The 17185-nt window shown below is 37.7% G+C and overlaps 1 protein-coding gene across 1 annotated transcript in view; it reads right to left on the bottom strand.

The window, feature by feature from the left end:
* The window catches only part of LYST (lysosomal trafficking regulator), a 339163-nt gene that overhangs the window by 189739 nt on the left and 132239 nt on the right, over positions 1–17185 (bottom strand). The window lies entirely within an intron of this gene.

Here is a 17185-nt window from a genome sequence, read left to right as displayed (position 1 = left end):
CCATATCTGTGCCATTCTTAGTTATGACTTCTGTCTGTCTAGCTTTTCCTCCATGTGCATACTGCCACTCTGGTGCCTCATGGCCGATTGCTCCAAGGGATGTATCTCTGCAGAGTAGGTGGGTGCATCACCCTGGGTTGGGTGTTCTGCATGTAAGTCTTACTACTGCTGGGCTAACAGCCAGTCCTTGGAAGTGAGTTTTATGCCAGGCCTGAAGTGTATCCCAGGGAGATCGTATTGAGGGTGCCACTAGACTCCGTCTGACCAGTAAATCTGGTCATTATCGTGTTTTTGGATTTTGTTCCATGTTTTTCCTCCCACTCTATCAAGGATCTCAAATTTTGCTCCCTTCCCCAGTGATTGGCACAGGTAGCCAGGCACCATCTGGTTCTTCTGGTCTTGAGGTCCATTATATCCTAGAGCTGACTGTTTCCAAATTTCCTTGGTTTTCTTCATCCTTCTTCACTTCTGATAAGAGGAGACTACTAGCTGCATCTTAGATGGCCGCTCAAAAGCTTTTAAGACCCAAGTTGCTACTCAACAACATAGGCTGTGGAACAAGACTTTTATGTATTATATTGTGCCAACTGATCCTGGTGTCCCCAAATACTATGGTCCTGAGTCGGCAGATCTAGCGGTGCTCTCTCCCAAGGTGTCTGGCTGTCTATGAGGGGTTACTCCAAGTCAGTTTTCTGTGGCTTCTGTAATGATTGTGGTTATTTTGTAGTACTAGTATCTGTGTGGGAGCCCTGGTAGCATAATGCCTAAGGCACTTGACTGCTAACCAGAGGCTGGCGGTTCAAACCCACCAGCCACTCCTCAGAAGGAAGGTTAGGCAATCTACTTCCTTAGTGATACCACCTCGGAAACCCAAGCAGGGGTCGCTATGAGTCAGGTCCGACTTGATGGCACATAACAACAAGTACCTGTGTAAGATTATCCTCAGCTGAATCCATCACTGGTCTAGAGTATATTCATGTTCAATGACTCCCATCTGATCTTCTCAGTGGTTTATACATTTATCTGTAGCCTGGTGTTTGGTGTTAGTAGTAATGCATTATTGTGGATATACTGGTATTAGCCTCTGTCAACTGTATCTTATGAGCAAAATTTGGTGTCCTCTCTTTCACCATTGTTATCATGCTGGTCACAGACTCTTTCCATACCATCCCTCCCCTTACCCAATACAGCATGTGGCCCCCAACTAGTCCAAAATTTTCCCCTCCCCTCCCCTTCCATCCCATTCCCAGTAACCAACAGTGAGTTCCCCTCTGTAAGCAAATCCTTCCTTGACTTTTTACAGTAATGGGCTCATACAATATTGTCCTTCTGTGACTGAATTGTTTCACTCAGCATAATAACCTCCAGTTCATCCACATTGTGAAATGATTCGCATATTCTTTATTATTCATTAATGTAGCGTAGTATTCCAGTATTCCACTGTGTGAATGTATCATAATTTGGTTATCCATTCATCTGTTTATGGGCATTTAGGTTGTTTTCATCTCCTTGCTATAGTGAATTGTACTGCAATGAACATGGGTGTGCATATGTCTGTGTTCTGTCTCTCATCTCTTTAGGATATAGTCCTAGTAATGGAATTGCTGGTCCAAATGGTGTTTCTACTTTCAGTTTTTTAAGGAAACAACATACCATTTTCCGTAATGGTTGTACCATTTTGCACTCCCACCAGGAGTGTATGAGAGCTCCAATCTCTCTGTAACCTCACCAGCATTTGTTATTTTCTGTACTGTTGAACTTTTCTATTATAGCTGGGGTGAGATGATATCTCATCGTTGTTTTGATTTGCACCTTCCTAATGGCTAAGGATCGTGAGTAATTCCTCATGTGTTTATTGGCTGCCAGGATATCGTCTTTAGTGAAGTGTCTGTTCATATCGCTTGCCCATTTTTAAATTGGATTGTTTTTCTTTTTGGTGCTGAGGTGTTGAAGTTCTCTATACATATATCATAGGCAAATATTTTCTCCCAATTTGTAGGTTCTCATTTTACCCTTTTGGAGAACTCTTTTGATGCACATAAGAATTTTAATTTTTTTAAAAGGTCCCAGTCATCTGGTTTCTCTTCCACCTCCTGTGCATTCTAGTTTATGCTTGATAGCCAATTTATGCCATAAATTAGGGCCCCTAAGTTTGTCCCTATTTTATATTGGATGAGCTTTATAATTTTTGGTTTTAGATTTAAGTCTTTGACCCAACTTGGGTTTGTTTTTGTGTATGGGGTGAGGTATGGGTCTTGTTTCATTTTTCTGCAAGTGGATATCCAATTTTGCCAGCACCATCTGTTAAAGAGACTATCTCTTCCCCATTTAATGGGTTTTGGTCCTTTGTCAAAGAACAGCTGTCCATAGATAGATGGGTCTATTTCTGGACTTTCAATTCTGTTCCATTGGTCTGTCTGTCTATCATTGTACCAATACCATGCTGTTTTGACTACTGGGGCTGTATAGTAGGCTTTGAGATCCGGGAGTATAATACCTCCTACCTTGTTCTTCTTCTACAGTTGTTGTTGTTGTTGTTGTTGTTATGTGCTGTCGAGTCTAACCCCTCCTTGGGTTTCCAAGGCAGTATCACTACGGAAGTAGGATTGCCCAACCTTCCTTCCAAAGAGTGGCTGGTGGATTTGAACCGCCAGCCATCTGGTTTGCAGGCAAGTATCTTAGCCACTATGCTACCAGAGCTCCCTCTTCTACAGTATGCAAGGTCTCTTTCCTTTCCATATGAAGTGAGTAACTGATTTTTCCTTATCTTTTAAAAATGTTGATGGTATCTGGATTGGGATTGCATTACATGTATAGATTGCTTTGGATAGTATTGACATTTTCACAATATTCAGTCTTCCTATCCATGAACAAGGCAGGTTCTTCCATTTATGTAGATAGATTCCTTGTAGTTTCTTGTTGGTGTTGTTGTTGTTATTATTTGCCGTCGAGTCAGCCCTGACTCATAGCGACCCCTCCTTGGGTTTTCGAGGCAGTGTCACTACGGAAGTAGGATTTCCCAACCTTCCTTCCGAGGAGTGGCTGGTGGGTTTGAACCACCAGCCTTCTGGTTAGCAATCAAGTGCCTTAGGCACTATGCTACCAGAGCTCCTGTTTTATAGTTTTCTTTGTATAGGTCTTCTACGTCTCTGGTAAGATTTATTCCTAGATATTTTATCTTTTTGGTAGCTATTGTAAATGACATTGTTTTCCTTTTTTTTTTTTCCAGAGGTCTCTTTGTTGCTGTAGAGGAATCCAACTGATTTTTGTATGCTGACCTTGTATCCTGCCACTTTGCTGAACCTGTTAGTTCCAGTAGGTTTTTTTTTTTTTTTTTGCTGAGACTGTTGAGTTTTCTATGTATAGGATCCTGTCATCCGCAAATACAGAAAGCTTCACTTCCTCTTTGTCAATGTGGATGCTGAGTTGTAGGAAATTACATAGTGTGGCTTTCCTAGCCATAAGTCTTTGTAAGCTCCATGGTGGAATTTGCCATGAGCAACTGAGTAGCTCCTGATTGTTATCCACCTGGAGTATTTCTGATGGGAGCAGCACAAATTAATTTTCTGGAAAGTTCCCTCTCTCTCAGGTGTGTAGAACTCTGATGTTGGAATTGGTTAGTTTGCCACTCTGCTAGGCTCAAAAGGAGCCCTCCTAGAGGCAGAAGAACTGTCTCACTGCCAGCTGAGAGATGTGAGAGACACACACTGCTGAGAGAGACGTGAGAGATGTGCCTTGCTGGGAAAGAGACTGAGAGGGACTGTTGGCTGAGAGATGGTGGGCTCCGAGAGACTGAATTCCTGAACTTAAATTGTAGTCTGTTGCTTCCATAATAAACCCCATAATCTGTCAGATGTGTGTGTACACTACAGCGAATTATCGAATCCAGCAGAGAGGTGGTGAGTACTGTGGGAGGAACAGTTGGTGTCAGGGTTGATGAAAGGGCTAGAGGGAGCCAGCATGTCTGGCCTTGCAGGAATAGGGCTTGGGCTACTGATAGTGATTCTGTCTTCCTCTTGTGGGGTTACAGGAGGTCAGAAGATGTGGCCTCACTGCCCCCTTGGCAGATGCCTTTTATTTCTGTTTCTTCTCTTACTGCTCTGGCTAGGATTTCCAATACAATGTTAAATAAATGTGGTCATACAAGGTAGGTATACTTGTCTGGTTCCCGTTCGTAAGGAAAATGCTTTGAGTCTTTCTCCATTAACAATAATGTTGGCTACTGGCTTTGCGTATATGCCCTTTATTACATTGAGGAATTTCCCTTCTATCCCTATTTTGCTGAGAGTTCTGAACAGGAACGAATGTTGGATTTTATCAAATGCCTTTTCTGCATTGACTGATATGATCACATGGTTCTTTTGTTTTGTTTTATGTGGTGGATTACAATGATTGTTTTTCTGATATTGAACCATCCTTGCACACCAGGTATGAATCCCACTTGATGAGGATGTATTATTATTTTTTTTATATATGTTCTTGGATTCTGTTGGCTAGGATTTTGTTGAAGAGTGAGATCAAACTTGATGGGAGTGAGTTTGGTTTGGTTTTTGGTATATCCATGAGGGATACTGGTCTATAGTTTTCCTTTTTAGTGGTGTCTTCCTCTGGTTTTGGTATCAGTGTTATGCTTGCTTCCTAAAATGAATTAGGAAGTATTCCACCTTTTTCTATGTTCTGGAATAGCTTGAGTAGTGTAGGTGTCAACTCTTCCCTGAATGTTTGGTAAAAGTCTCCACTGAAGCCATCTGGGTCAGGACTTTTTTTAAGTCTTTTTTTTTTTTTTTTTTTAATTCTGATTTGGGTGAAAGTTTACAGAGCAAATACACTTTCCATACAGCAGTTCACATACATTTTGTCTCATGACATTGACTACAATTTACCACAATGCAACAGCTCCCTTCCCACTTCCGCCCAATAGCTACCTCTTCCCTGTGTCCATTCCTCCATGCGCTCCTGCTCCCTGAGCTGTCTCCCTGTGCATAAACACCCCTTCTTTCTTCCATGATTGTTCTCTCCAAGGAGTATATCTACCTCAGGTAAATGTTCAACTCATATGCCTGTCTTTTGTTTGGCTCAAAGCCACCGGTGTGGGTTCAATTCCAGACCTGATGGGCAGCTAGGGGCCATAGTCTCAGTGGTTCTACCAGCCAATATCAGACCAGCAAACCTGGTCCTGGGTCAGGACTTTTTCTTGTGGAAATTTTTTTTATGACCTGTTCAATTTCTTCCTTTGTTATAGGTCTGTTCAAGTATCCTATCTCTACCTGGGACAGTTTAGGTACGTCTTGTGCTTCTAGAAACTTGTCCATCTCTTCTAGGTTCTCAAATCTGTTGGAGTACAATTCTTCATAATATTCTGTCAATATCTTTTTTATTTCAGTTGGTTCCATTGTAATATCATGAGTTTCATTTATTTTTCTTGTTATTTGCATCTTCTCTTTCTTTTCTTGTTAGATTTGCCAATGGTTTGTCAATTTTGTTAATATTTTCGAAGAACCAGCTTCTTTTGTTGATTTTCTCTACTGTTTTTTTGTTTAGTTTATTTTCTGTTTCATTTATTTCTGGTCTGATCTTTATTGTTTCCTTACTTCTGGGTACTTTAGGTTTCTTTTGTTGCTCTTTTTCTAATTGTTGGAGTTGCTCAGTTAAAGAGTGTTGATTTTGCTTCTTTTCTCTTTTTTGATGTGTGCATTTATTGCTATAAATTGACCTTTGGGTACTGCTTTTGCTGTGTCCCATAGGTTTTGTAAGATGTATCTTCATTCTCATTTGTTTCTAGGAATTTTTTTATTTCACACTTTATTTCTTCTTTTACCCAGTAGTTTTTGAGCAGTGTATTATTAAATTTCCACGTTTGATGTCTTTTCCTTGATCTTCCTATTATTAATTTCTAATTTTATAGCATTGTGGTCTGCGTAGATGCTTTGTAGTATTTCAATGTTTCTGAATTTATTGAGGCTTGTTTTATGTCCTAACATAGGATCTATTCTGGAGAATGATCCATGTGCATTGAAGAAAAATGTGAATTATGCTTTTGTTGCGTGGAGTGCTCTGTACATGTCTATGAGGTTGAGTTGGCTGATTGTGTGGTTGAGTTCTTCTGTATCTATTTTTTTCTAGTTAATCTGTCCCTCCTTGAAAGTGGTGTGTTAAAGTCTCCTACTACTATTGTAGAGTTGTCTCTTTTCCCTTTCAATTCCGTTAATATTTGTTTTATGTATTCTGGAGCTCTTTCATCGGATGCATAATATTTATTACCGTGATGTCTTCTTGATCAACTGACCCTCTCAGCATCACATAGTGTCCTTCTTTGTACCTTAGGCAGTTTTCAACTTGAAGTCTATTTTATCAGGAAGTAATATTGGCATTCTTGCTCTTTTTTGCTTACCATTGACTTGGTGTATTTTTTCCCACCCCTTAACTTTTCATTTGTTTTTATCTTTGTGTCTAAGGTGGATCTCTTGTAGGCAGCATATCAATGGGTCTTCTTTTCTTATCCAATCTGCCACTTTTTCTCTTGACTGGTGCATTTAGTCCACTCATACTGAGTGCAATTAGTGATAGGTATGAATTGATTGCTGTTATTCTATTGTGTTTGTCATCATGTTGTTGGAGATTTCCTTGGTCCACATAATTTTCTGTGCTGAGTTCATTTTGTTTTCAAGTGTTTCCTCTCTTGTCTTCTTTTTTGCTGGTTTTGTGTTTATTAAGCACATGTCTTTTCCTTGTTTCTGGGTTTGCTTAGGGGGATTGTTAATTTTCTCTTTGGTTACCTTGGAGTTAATTCTCACCTTTATAATTTCAGAATAGTCTGTTTTATAAGGACATTGTCCTTTCTTCCTCTCCATTTGGCAGTTTTGTATTTAGAACTTTTATTCCCATATTTGTTTTGTTGCTGGTGTTGTGTGCAGATTGACTCCCTTGTTTCTTTGTGTACAATGATTTATGAGCTTATTTTGAACATCTATTTCTGATTTGGTTTTAATGTTGATGTCATATGTCCTGATCTTACTTTGTTGTGCTCTGTTGTGGGTTCTATATTGGAAGGGCTTCCCTAAGCATTTCTTGTAGAGTTGGTCTGGTTTTCACAAAATCCCTTAATTTCTGTTTGTCTGAGAATGTCTTGGTTTCACCCTCATATTTGATGGACAGTTTGGCTGGATATAGAATTCTGGATGGCAGTTCTTTTCCTTCAGTGTTTTATATATGCCATTCCATTGCTTCTTGCTTGCATGGTTTTTGCTGAGTAATCAGAACTGAGTCTAATTGTTTGTCCATTGTAGATGACATTTCTTTTCTCCTGCCTACCTGTGGCGAGCTTCCTCCTTTCCCCCTTTCCACTCTCAACTCAGCAGTGACCTGAACCACAAGGGTTTCTGCTCTGTTTCTCAGAAATGTTATCCACTTATTCAGCTCAGTTCCCCAGGTTACCATGAGAAGCTGTTGTTGTGGGTAGTCCAAGTCCCTGAAGCTGCCGTTAGTTCCACGGTATTGTCCCCTTTTTCTTTTTTCCTCCATGGTTTTCTCTGGTACTGTTAAAAGAGTTCCACTTCTCTGCCTCTCCGCCTTCCTGCCAGGCTGGCAGGTTTGTTTATTTTTATTTTCTCAGCTGTTTACTCTGGCTTTTTTTATCTTTCTATACTAAATCTAGCCTTCTCTAATTTAATGAGCTGTTCACAGCCCCAGATTCCTAGCTTCAAACTACTGCATCTAGTTTTTCAGGAATTAAGATGCTAGAGGGAATAAATGTGTGGGCTACAGGTATGATGCCACCTTCCTGGTCTCCTGCTTGCTCATGCTTTTGAATGGTATATATATCGAATGGAATATATGTGTCTCTTAGCAGTCCACCATGTAACTTCTTTTTAAACAGTATCAGTAAAATTCTTAAAAGAAAGACAGTCTGAAGGGAAATGGAAAATAAAATAATTACATAATTTTTATTTCATTATCTCTGGTGGCAAAGTGCCTAAAGCATTTGACTGTAACCAGAAGGCTGGTAGTTCAAACTCTCCAGCCACTCCTCAGAAGGAAGATTGGGCAATCTACTTCTGTAGAGATACCACCTCGGAAATCCAAGGAGGGGTCGTTATGAGTCAAAATGACTTGATGGTGAGGAGGAGGAAGAGTAGTAAATATTTATTTATTTCCTTGAGGAACTATTCAATTTTTTTACAAAGAAATACATAAATATTCTGAAAAAATACAATTGTAATATTCTGATAAATGCCCCTTGTTGATTTCTGGGGAGATGAATCTGAAACACACTCATTGTTGCGAAACAGAAATATATTTTGCACAATAAAAACGTATTGAATTTTGTGTCCTCTTAATGTGTCTAATATCACATTTATGAGCATATATAGAGTAACGTGAAGCATTGTGTCCCATGTAACAATAAAAAATGAAACTCACTTGATACATAAATTAAAACTTACCATGTTAGATAAATATTTAGATATTTGTGTTAGATAAATATTTCTAATATTTTTTGGATACTTGCTATTTTAGTATTATTATCCATGTTAGTATTATATTAAATGTATGTATGCCAGATTGCATCCACACGTAAGCCAAATGTATTTTAAAGTTAATGTTATAAATACTATTGTTTACAAAACTTAAGCCATAACTATTCACATAAATGCTATATAGTTAAAAAAGTAGCTTGATTGAATTCATTGCAATGGTGGATTTATTTATTTCTTTGCTTTTGTGTGTCACCTGGGACTGGAGTTCCCATTGGTTGTTTACCAGGACATACCCAAGAGCATACCCCTGTGTTTGTATCACGGCAAAGAGCATTCCTTGCCCTCCTGCCTGGAATTGCTAGATCAGTAAACATGAATGTGCAAGATGGTTCACTCAAAATGGAGGAGAGATCTGTGATCTACTAACATAATCTGTCCTTGCCCAGTAACTGCTCATGTTGCATCCAGTTGCATACTGGGTGCAAAAGATAGACTGAGCGCCTACTCTCAACTCTTGGTTATTAGAAAGAAATAGAATACTCCCAAGAGACTTGCTGAAATAAGGAATTTCAATAACACAGAAAAGGACCATAGAAGACAGATGCCAATGCAGGTTCTGAAGTGGTAGGGGCCTCATAGCTTAAACTACATTGAACATGGGCACCCTCGAGATCTTGTATGAACTTTATTTCAGCCCAGCACAATCTCACTCATTGGAGCTGGTATCATCTCATTTAGTGCCTTTCTAGTTTCCTTCCACTGAGGTGCTGACTTTTTTCCCCACACTATCTGTTTGCATTTTGGGGTCTTTGTTTTGGACAACTGCCGTCCTTGTTTTATTGATGCCCCAAACACATGCTTAGTTTCCTTATTAAGTAATCTGACTCTGGATATGTGTATTTATTATTCTAAGCTCAAATAAAAATAGTGAAAATTTCTATTAATTTAGTTGTTGGTAGGTGGTTATATACAACAGAACAAAACAATACTCAATCCTGTGCCGTCCTCACATTTGGTGCTATGTCTGAGCCCATTGTTACAGCCACTGTGGCTATCCATTTTGCTGATGGTCTTTCCCTTTTTTACTGACCCTGCACTTTCCCAAGCATGATGGAAAAGTGGTCTGGTCCCTCCTGATAAAATGTCTACAGTATGTGAGATGTAGTCTCACCATCCTCACTTCTAAGAAATATTCTGCCTGTACTTCCTCCAAGACAGACTGTTCTGGCATTCCATGGTATATTCAACATTTTTTATCAACACAATAATTCAAATGCATCAATTCCTCTTCAGTTTTCTTTATTTATTTTTCAGTCTTTGCATGTATATGAGGCAATAGAAAATACTATGGCCTGGGTTAGCGATACCTTAGTCCTCAAACTAACATCTTTGCTTTTTAATACTTCAAAGAGATCTTTTGCAGAGGATTTCCTCAATGTAATATGTTGCTTGATTTCTTGACTTCTGCTTGCATGGTCACTGATTGTGGATCCAAGTAAAATGAAATTCTTGACAACTTCAATCTTTATTTATCATGATGTTGCTTATTGGTCTAATTGTAAGGAATTTTTGTTTTATGTTTAGATGTAATCCATACTGATGGCTGTAGTCTTTGATCTTCATCAATAAATGCTTCAAGTCCTCTTCACTTTCAGCAAGCAAGGTTATGTCATTTGCATATTGTAGCTTGTTATGAGTCTTCCTCCAGTCCTCATACTGCATCTTCATAGAGTCTAGCTTCTTGGGTTATTTACTCAACATATAGATTGAATAAGTATGTTGAAAGGATACAACCCCAACTCATACCCTTCCTGGTTTTAAACCACACAGTAGTCCCCTTGTTCTGTTCAAATGACCATCTCTTGGTCTATGTACAGGTTCCACATGAGCACAATTAAGTGTTCTGGAATTCCCATCTTTGGCCATGGTTTGTCAGTCTTAAATTGTCATGATTCATGCAGTCAAGTGCCTTTATATAGTCAATAAAATACTGGTAAACATCTTTGTGGTAGTCTATGCTTTCAGCCACGATCCATCTGACAAAAGCAACAATGTCTCTTGTGCTACCATCTCTTCTGAATCCAGCTTGAATTTTTGGCAGTTCGTTTTGATTTACTGCTGCAACCACCATTTTTGAATTATCTTTAGCAAAACTTTACTTGCATGTGATATTAATAATACTGTTTGTTAATTTCCACCTTCTGTTGGATCACCTTTCTTTGGAATGGGCACAAATGTAGATCTCTTCTAGTAGGTTGATCAGGTAACTGTCTTCAAACTTTTTTGGCATAGGTGAGTGAGTGATTCTAGCACTGCAACTGTTTGTTGAAGCATCTCAATTGGTATTCTGTCAATTCCTGAAGCCGTGTTTTTCACCAATGCCTTCAGTGCAGCTTAGACTTCTTACTTCAGTACCACTGGTTCTCGATCATATGCTACCTCCTGAAATAGCTGAACATTGACCAATTCTTTTTAGTACAGTGACTGTGTATTTCTTCCATCTTCTTTTGATGCTTCCTGTGTCATTTGGCCCACAGACTCCTTCAGTATTGCAATACTGAAGTTTGAAATTTTCTTCAATTCCTTCAGTTTGAGAAATGCAGACCATATACTTCCTATTTGGTTTTCTAACTCTAGGTTTTTGAACATTTCATTATTAATACTTTACTTTGTCTTCTTGAGTCTCCCTTTGAAATCTTCCATTCAGCTCTTTTACTTCATCATTTCTTTCTTTTGCTTTAACTACTCTATATTCAAGAGCAAGTTTCAGAGTCTCTTCTGACATCCATTTTAGTCTTGTCTTTCTTCCTTGTTTTTTTTAATGACCTTTTGCTTTCTTCATGTATGATGTCTTTGATGTCATCCCACATCTTGTCTAGTTTTCAGTTATTAGTGTTCAATGCATCAAACCTATTTTGAGATTGTCTCTACATTCAGATGGGATATAATCAAGGTCATATTTTGGCTCTTGTGGACTAGTTTTAATTTTTTCAGCATCAACTTGGATTTTCATGAGCAATTGATGGTCTGTTTTGACTGATGATATTGAGCTTTTGCATCATCTCTTTCCACAGATGTAATTGATTTGATTCCTGTGTATTTCATACAGCAAGGTCCACATGTATAGTCACTGTTTATGTTATTGCAAAAACGTATTTCCAATGAATAAGTCATTGGTCTTGCAAAATTCTATCATGTGGTGCCTGGTGTCTCTGCTATGACCAATGCCATTATTTTCCAACTACTTGTCCTTCTTCTTTGTTTCCAACTTTCACATTCTATTCACCAGTAAATATCGATGCATCTTGATTGCATGTTTGATCAATTTCAGATCAGAGACATTGGTAAAAATCTTTAATTGGGTAATAGTTACATTAACTAGTTCTCCTTTCATGGATATGAATGTTAACCTATCACTGTCAGGTAGTACTTCAGGATAGATCTTGAAATGTTCTTTTTGACAATGTAATGCTATTTCTCTTCTATTTGTCATTCCCAGTGTTCTGGTTACCTAGTGCCACTCTGACAAGAATATATACCACAAATGGGATGGTCTTAAACAAACAGGAGTTTATTCTTACAATTTGGAGGCTTTAAGTCCAAGTTCAAAGTGCCAGGCTCTAGGGACTGGGTGAAAGCCCCTCAACCTTGGGGGTCCAGCTCCACCTCCTGCTCCAGGCCCACTGGAGCTAGAGGCATTTCTTCACTCAGACAGCTGCTGGCTGCTGAGGCTGAGAAGCCCCAAAGTTGACAAGGAAAAAGGCACAGTCCCGATATTATGAAACCACAAGGCAGTCCATTAACGTAAGTCCATTGTAAGTCCCAAGGTCGGTAGAGCATAGCAGGCTGCTGAGCAAACAACATGGCTACATGCTGGGTCCAAGCGTGCCATAGGCTAGAGACCATTCCCAAGGCTCTCCTTAAATACAGGAAGCAGACTACATTCCCAAAGGCAGCTACTCAGCTGCCTATGGTAGATCCCACCATGGAGTTGATTGCCAGTCTCATCATGGGGAATACTACTACCAGCTGCCCAGCCAAGTTGACACACAAACATAACCATCACACCCAGCATAATAAATCATATTCAAAATGCCCAATGCCCAGTACTCATCCACTTCAGCTCACTAATGCCCAGCATATCTATCTTCAAGTGTTCCATTTCATTTTTGACAATACTCAATTTTCCTAGATTCATACTTCATACATTCCACCTTCCAATTATTAATGGATGTTTACAGCTGTTTCTGCTCATTTTGAGTTGTGCCACATCAGTAAATGAAGGTTATGATAGCTTTACTACAAATCTATTTTGAGGAGAGACTCTTCCTCAGTCGTATTTTGAATGCCTTTCAACCTGAAGAACTCATCTTCCAGCACCAACGCAGACAATGTATCTCTGCTATTCATATGCTGTCCACTAGCTAGTTTTTTTAGAAGTAGACTGTCAGGTCCTTTTTCCTAATCTGTCTTAATTTAGAAGTTCTGCTAATACCCTGCTGGTATTTGAAATACTGGTGGCATAGCTTCCAGCATCACAGTAACAGGCAAGACAGCACAATACAACTGACAGATGAGTCAGTCAGTTTGTCTATTACTTTTAAAAGCTATCAAATCAATTAAAATCTAGTAGGGCAAGTATGTAGAGAAGCTGTACATTTTCCTCACTACTGGTAGGAATGTAAGTTAGTATATCATTTCAAAAAGCTGTTTGATAGTATTTACTAAAGCCTAACATATATAATTCCATTCCTAAGGGTATGCCAAACAGAAATGAGAATATATATTAACAAAATACAAATACAGGAGTATTCATGGCAGCATAATCACAAATGTACCATCAACAGCATAATGCATAAATAAATTATGCTACATTTATACAATGAAATATTCACCAAAAATAAGAACGAATGAACAAAAATTAACTCATGTTGAGTTGGATCACAGCGACCCCTCCTTGGGATTCTGAGATGATATCACCACTGAAGCAGATAGTCCAACCTTCCTTCTGAGGAGTGGCTGGTGGGTTTGAACCACCACTCTTCTGATTAGCAGTCAAATGCCTTAGGCACTACGCCACCAGAGCTCCCCAGAATGAATGAACTACTGCTAAACTCAAATGCATAGATTAATTTTACAAACATAACACTGAACAAAAGAAGCCAGGCACAAAGGCACATAAACCATACTAGATACATGCAGTATGATTCAAGAACACATATAACTAAGTTACTAAATTATGGTAAAAGGCAAACAAGTGGTTATCTTTGGTGAAGCAGTAAAGACTGGGAGGAACAGACAAGCTACACTCAATGCACTATAGTTCTAATCAAATAAGTGTGCAACTAACCTACAGGAAGTCAGGAAATAACAACTAAAAACAAAGAACAACCAGAATTTTTTTTAAAAAAAAAGCAGACTTAAGCCTAACATAACAGTAATTACTTTAAACATAAATGATCCAAATATACCAATTAAAAGATAGAAATTGGCAGAATGGATTAAAAAACATGACCTAATTATATGCTGTCCACAAGAGATTCACTTAAAATATAATATGGGCAGGTTGAAAACAAGAATGAAAAAATCATGCAGACATTATTCAAAGGAAAGCGGAAATACTAATACTAATACAAATTGACTTCAGAACAACAAAAACAAAATTACCACAAAGAGGGTCTTTATATAATGTCAAAAGGTTTAATTCACTAAGAAGACAGCCAGCAATCCTAAATGTTTATGCACCAAACAACATAGCTTCAAAACATGTAAAGCAAAAACTGACTAGTACTAAAAGAAGAAAAAGACAAATCTAACATTATAGCTGGAGACTTCAGTGTCCTTTCAACAGTTGCTAAGAGAACTAGAGAGAATATCAGCAATGAGATAGAAAAACTCAACATCATCATCAACCAACAGGATCTAATCAATCTTTATAGAGCACACTACTCAAAACAGCAGAATACATATTCTTTTAAAGTGCTCAAAGAACAAATGTCAAGATAGATTACACATCCTGGGTTATAAAACAAACATCAACAAAATTAAAAAAACTTAAATCACACAGAATGTATTTTCAGATCACACTGGAACTGAACAACAGAAAGGTAAAAGGAAACTCTCCAAACATTTATAAACCAAACAACACATTACTAAATAACCCATAGATCAAAGAGGAATTCTTAAGAGAAACAAAAGAACAAATTCAATGAAAATGAAAGTAGTGAATATCATCAAACTTGTGGACACAGCTAAGGTAGGGCTAACAAGGACATTTATAGCACTTAATGCTTTACATCAGAAAAGAGGAAAGTCTTAAATCAATAATCTAAGCTGCCACCTCAAGTACTTAGAAACAAAAAGAACAAAATAAACCCAGAGCAAGCAGAAGACAGAATATAATAAATATAAGAGCAGGTATCAATGAAGTTGAAAGTAGGAAAAATAAAGAAAAGTCAATGAACCAAAGAGCTGACTCTTTGAAAAGACCAACAAAATTTGCAACTCTCTTACAAGTGTGGTATAGAAAAAAAACAAATAGAGAAGACACAAATGATCAATTTCAGGAATTATACAGGGAATAATATCATTATAGATCCTGATGGGCATATACCACTTCCTCATATAACATAGGTTGCCACAACGTACCTAATGTGAAATAGATAGTTTGAATAGCCTTATAACTATTATGGGAGCTTTGGTAGTGTAGTGCCTAAGGCACTTGACTGCTAACCAGAAGGCTGGTGGTTCAAGCCCACCAGCCACTCCTCAGAAGGAAGATGGGGCAATCTACTTCCATAGTGATACTGCCTCGGCAACCCAAGGAGGGTCGCTATGAGTCCGGTCCAACTCAACAGCACATAACAACAATAACTTAACAATTATAGAAATTGTCATTTAAAAACTCCCCAAAGATGGAAGGAAATTTTCTTTGTTGGTTACCAGGGGCAGGAGGGGAGAGGAGGGAACACTGCAAAAATAAAAAAATAATAATAGTAATAAAAAACTCCCCAAAATTATCAGATGGTTTCATAATTCTACCAAATATTTAAGAAAGACTTAATACCTATTCTACATCATCTCTTCCACATATTACAAGTTTCATTTACCCTAATACCAAAACCAGACAAAGATCATATAGAAAACAAAAACTAAAGATCAAGAGCTCTCATGAATATAGACACAGAAATTCTTAACAAAGTATTAGCAAACAAAATTCAGTAATATATAAAAAGAATTATACACCAGGACCAGGTGGGGTTTATTCCAGGGTTGCAAGACTAGTTTATTATTTGAAAATCAATTGATATAATTATCATACTAATAGCATAAAGAAGAAAATTACATGATTGTATCAATGGATGTAGAAAAAGCATTTGACAAAAATTCATGACTAAAGCTCTCAGAAAAATAGGGATAGAGGGAGAACTTCCGCAACTTGATACAATAACATCACACTTAATAGTAAAAGACTGAATGCTTCCCTTGCTAAGACTGGGAAAAAGATATTTGCTCTTACCACTCTTATGAACATGTATTGAAAAGTTCTAGCCATCGAATAAGCCAAAAACAACAAAAAATACGAAACAAAGGACATATGAATTGGAAAGGAAGAAATAAAACTACTTCTATTTGCAGATGACATGATTAAGATCGTAGAAAATCCTGAGGAATCGACAAAATTAAGCAAGCTGAAGGATACAAGGTAAGCATATAAAAATCAAGTGTTTCTATATCCTAATAATGATCACATAGAAAACAAAATGAAAAATACAGTATCATTTACAATTGTGCAAAAAAATAAAAAAAGAAATGTTTAGATTTAAATCTAACCAAACATATTTAGATTTAAATCTAACCAAAAATGTTTAGATTTAAATCTAACCAACTTGGCTGCTGAATAAAAACTACACGATGCTGATGAAAGAAACTAAAGAAAATTTTAATTAAGTCAAGAGAAATGCCATATTCATGGGCTGGAAGACTCAATATAGTAAAGCTACAAGTTCTTCTTAAATTAATATATAGATTTAATACAAGTTCTATCAAAATTCTGGCAAAATCTTTGTAGATATAGACAAACATTTATATGGAAAGGCAAAGGTGCTTAAAACAATTTTGAAAAAGAATGAAGTGGGAAGAATCCATCTACCCAACATATTTATTATATAGCTAAACTTAGTAAGACTGTAGGGAGCTCTGGTAGCATAGTGCCTAAAGCACTTGACTGCTAACCAGAAGGCTGGCAGTTCAAACCCACCAGCCACTCCTCGGAAGGAAGGCTGGGCAACCTACTTCCGTAGTGATACCGCCTCGGAAACCCAAGGAGGGGTTGCTATGAGTCTTGTCCGACTCGACGGCACATAATAACAACAGTAAGACTGTGTGGTATTGGTGAAGGGACAGACACATGGATAAATGGAACAGAAGAGAACCCAGATATAGACCAACATAAGTATGTCCAAATTATTCTTAAGAAAGGTACAAAAGCAATTCAGTGAAGGAAAGACAGCCTTTTAACATATGGTACTAGAGTGAAATAGACATCCACAGGCAAAAAGAAAAAAAAAAAAAGGAATCTCAATTGAAGTTTCACATCTTATAGAAAAATTACTTAAAATGGATTATGGACTTAAAGGTGAATTGTAAAACTTTTTTTTTTTTTTTTTTTTAAAAAAAACCCAACTTTACAAATATTGTATTAGTCCGTT

Source organism: Orycteropus afer, unplaced genomic scaffold, assembly GCF_000298275.1.
Source record: "Orycteropus afer afer isolate SDZICR_OR568_19922 unplaced genomic scaffold, OryAfe1.0 scaffold00050, whole genome shotgun sequence".
NCBI lineage: Eukaryota > Metazoa > Chordata > Mammalia > Tubulidentata > Orycteropodidae > Orycteropus > Orycteropus afer.
The sequence above is the reverse complement of the archived record's forward strand: the minus strand, read 5'-3'. Positions and strand labels throughout refer to the sequence as shown.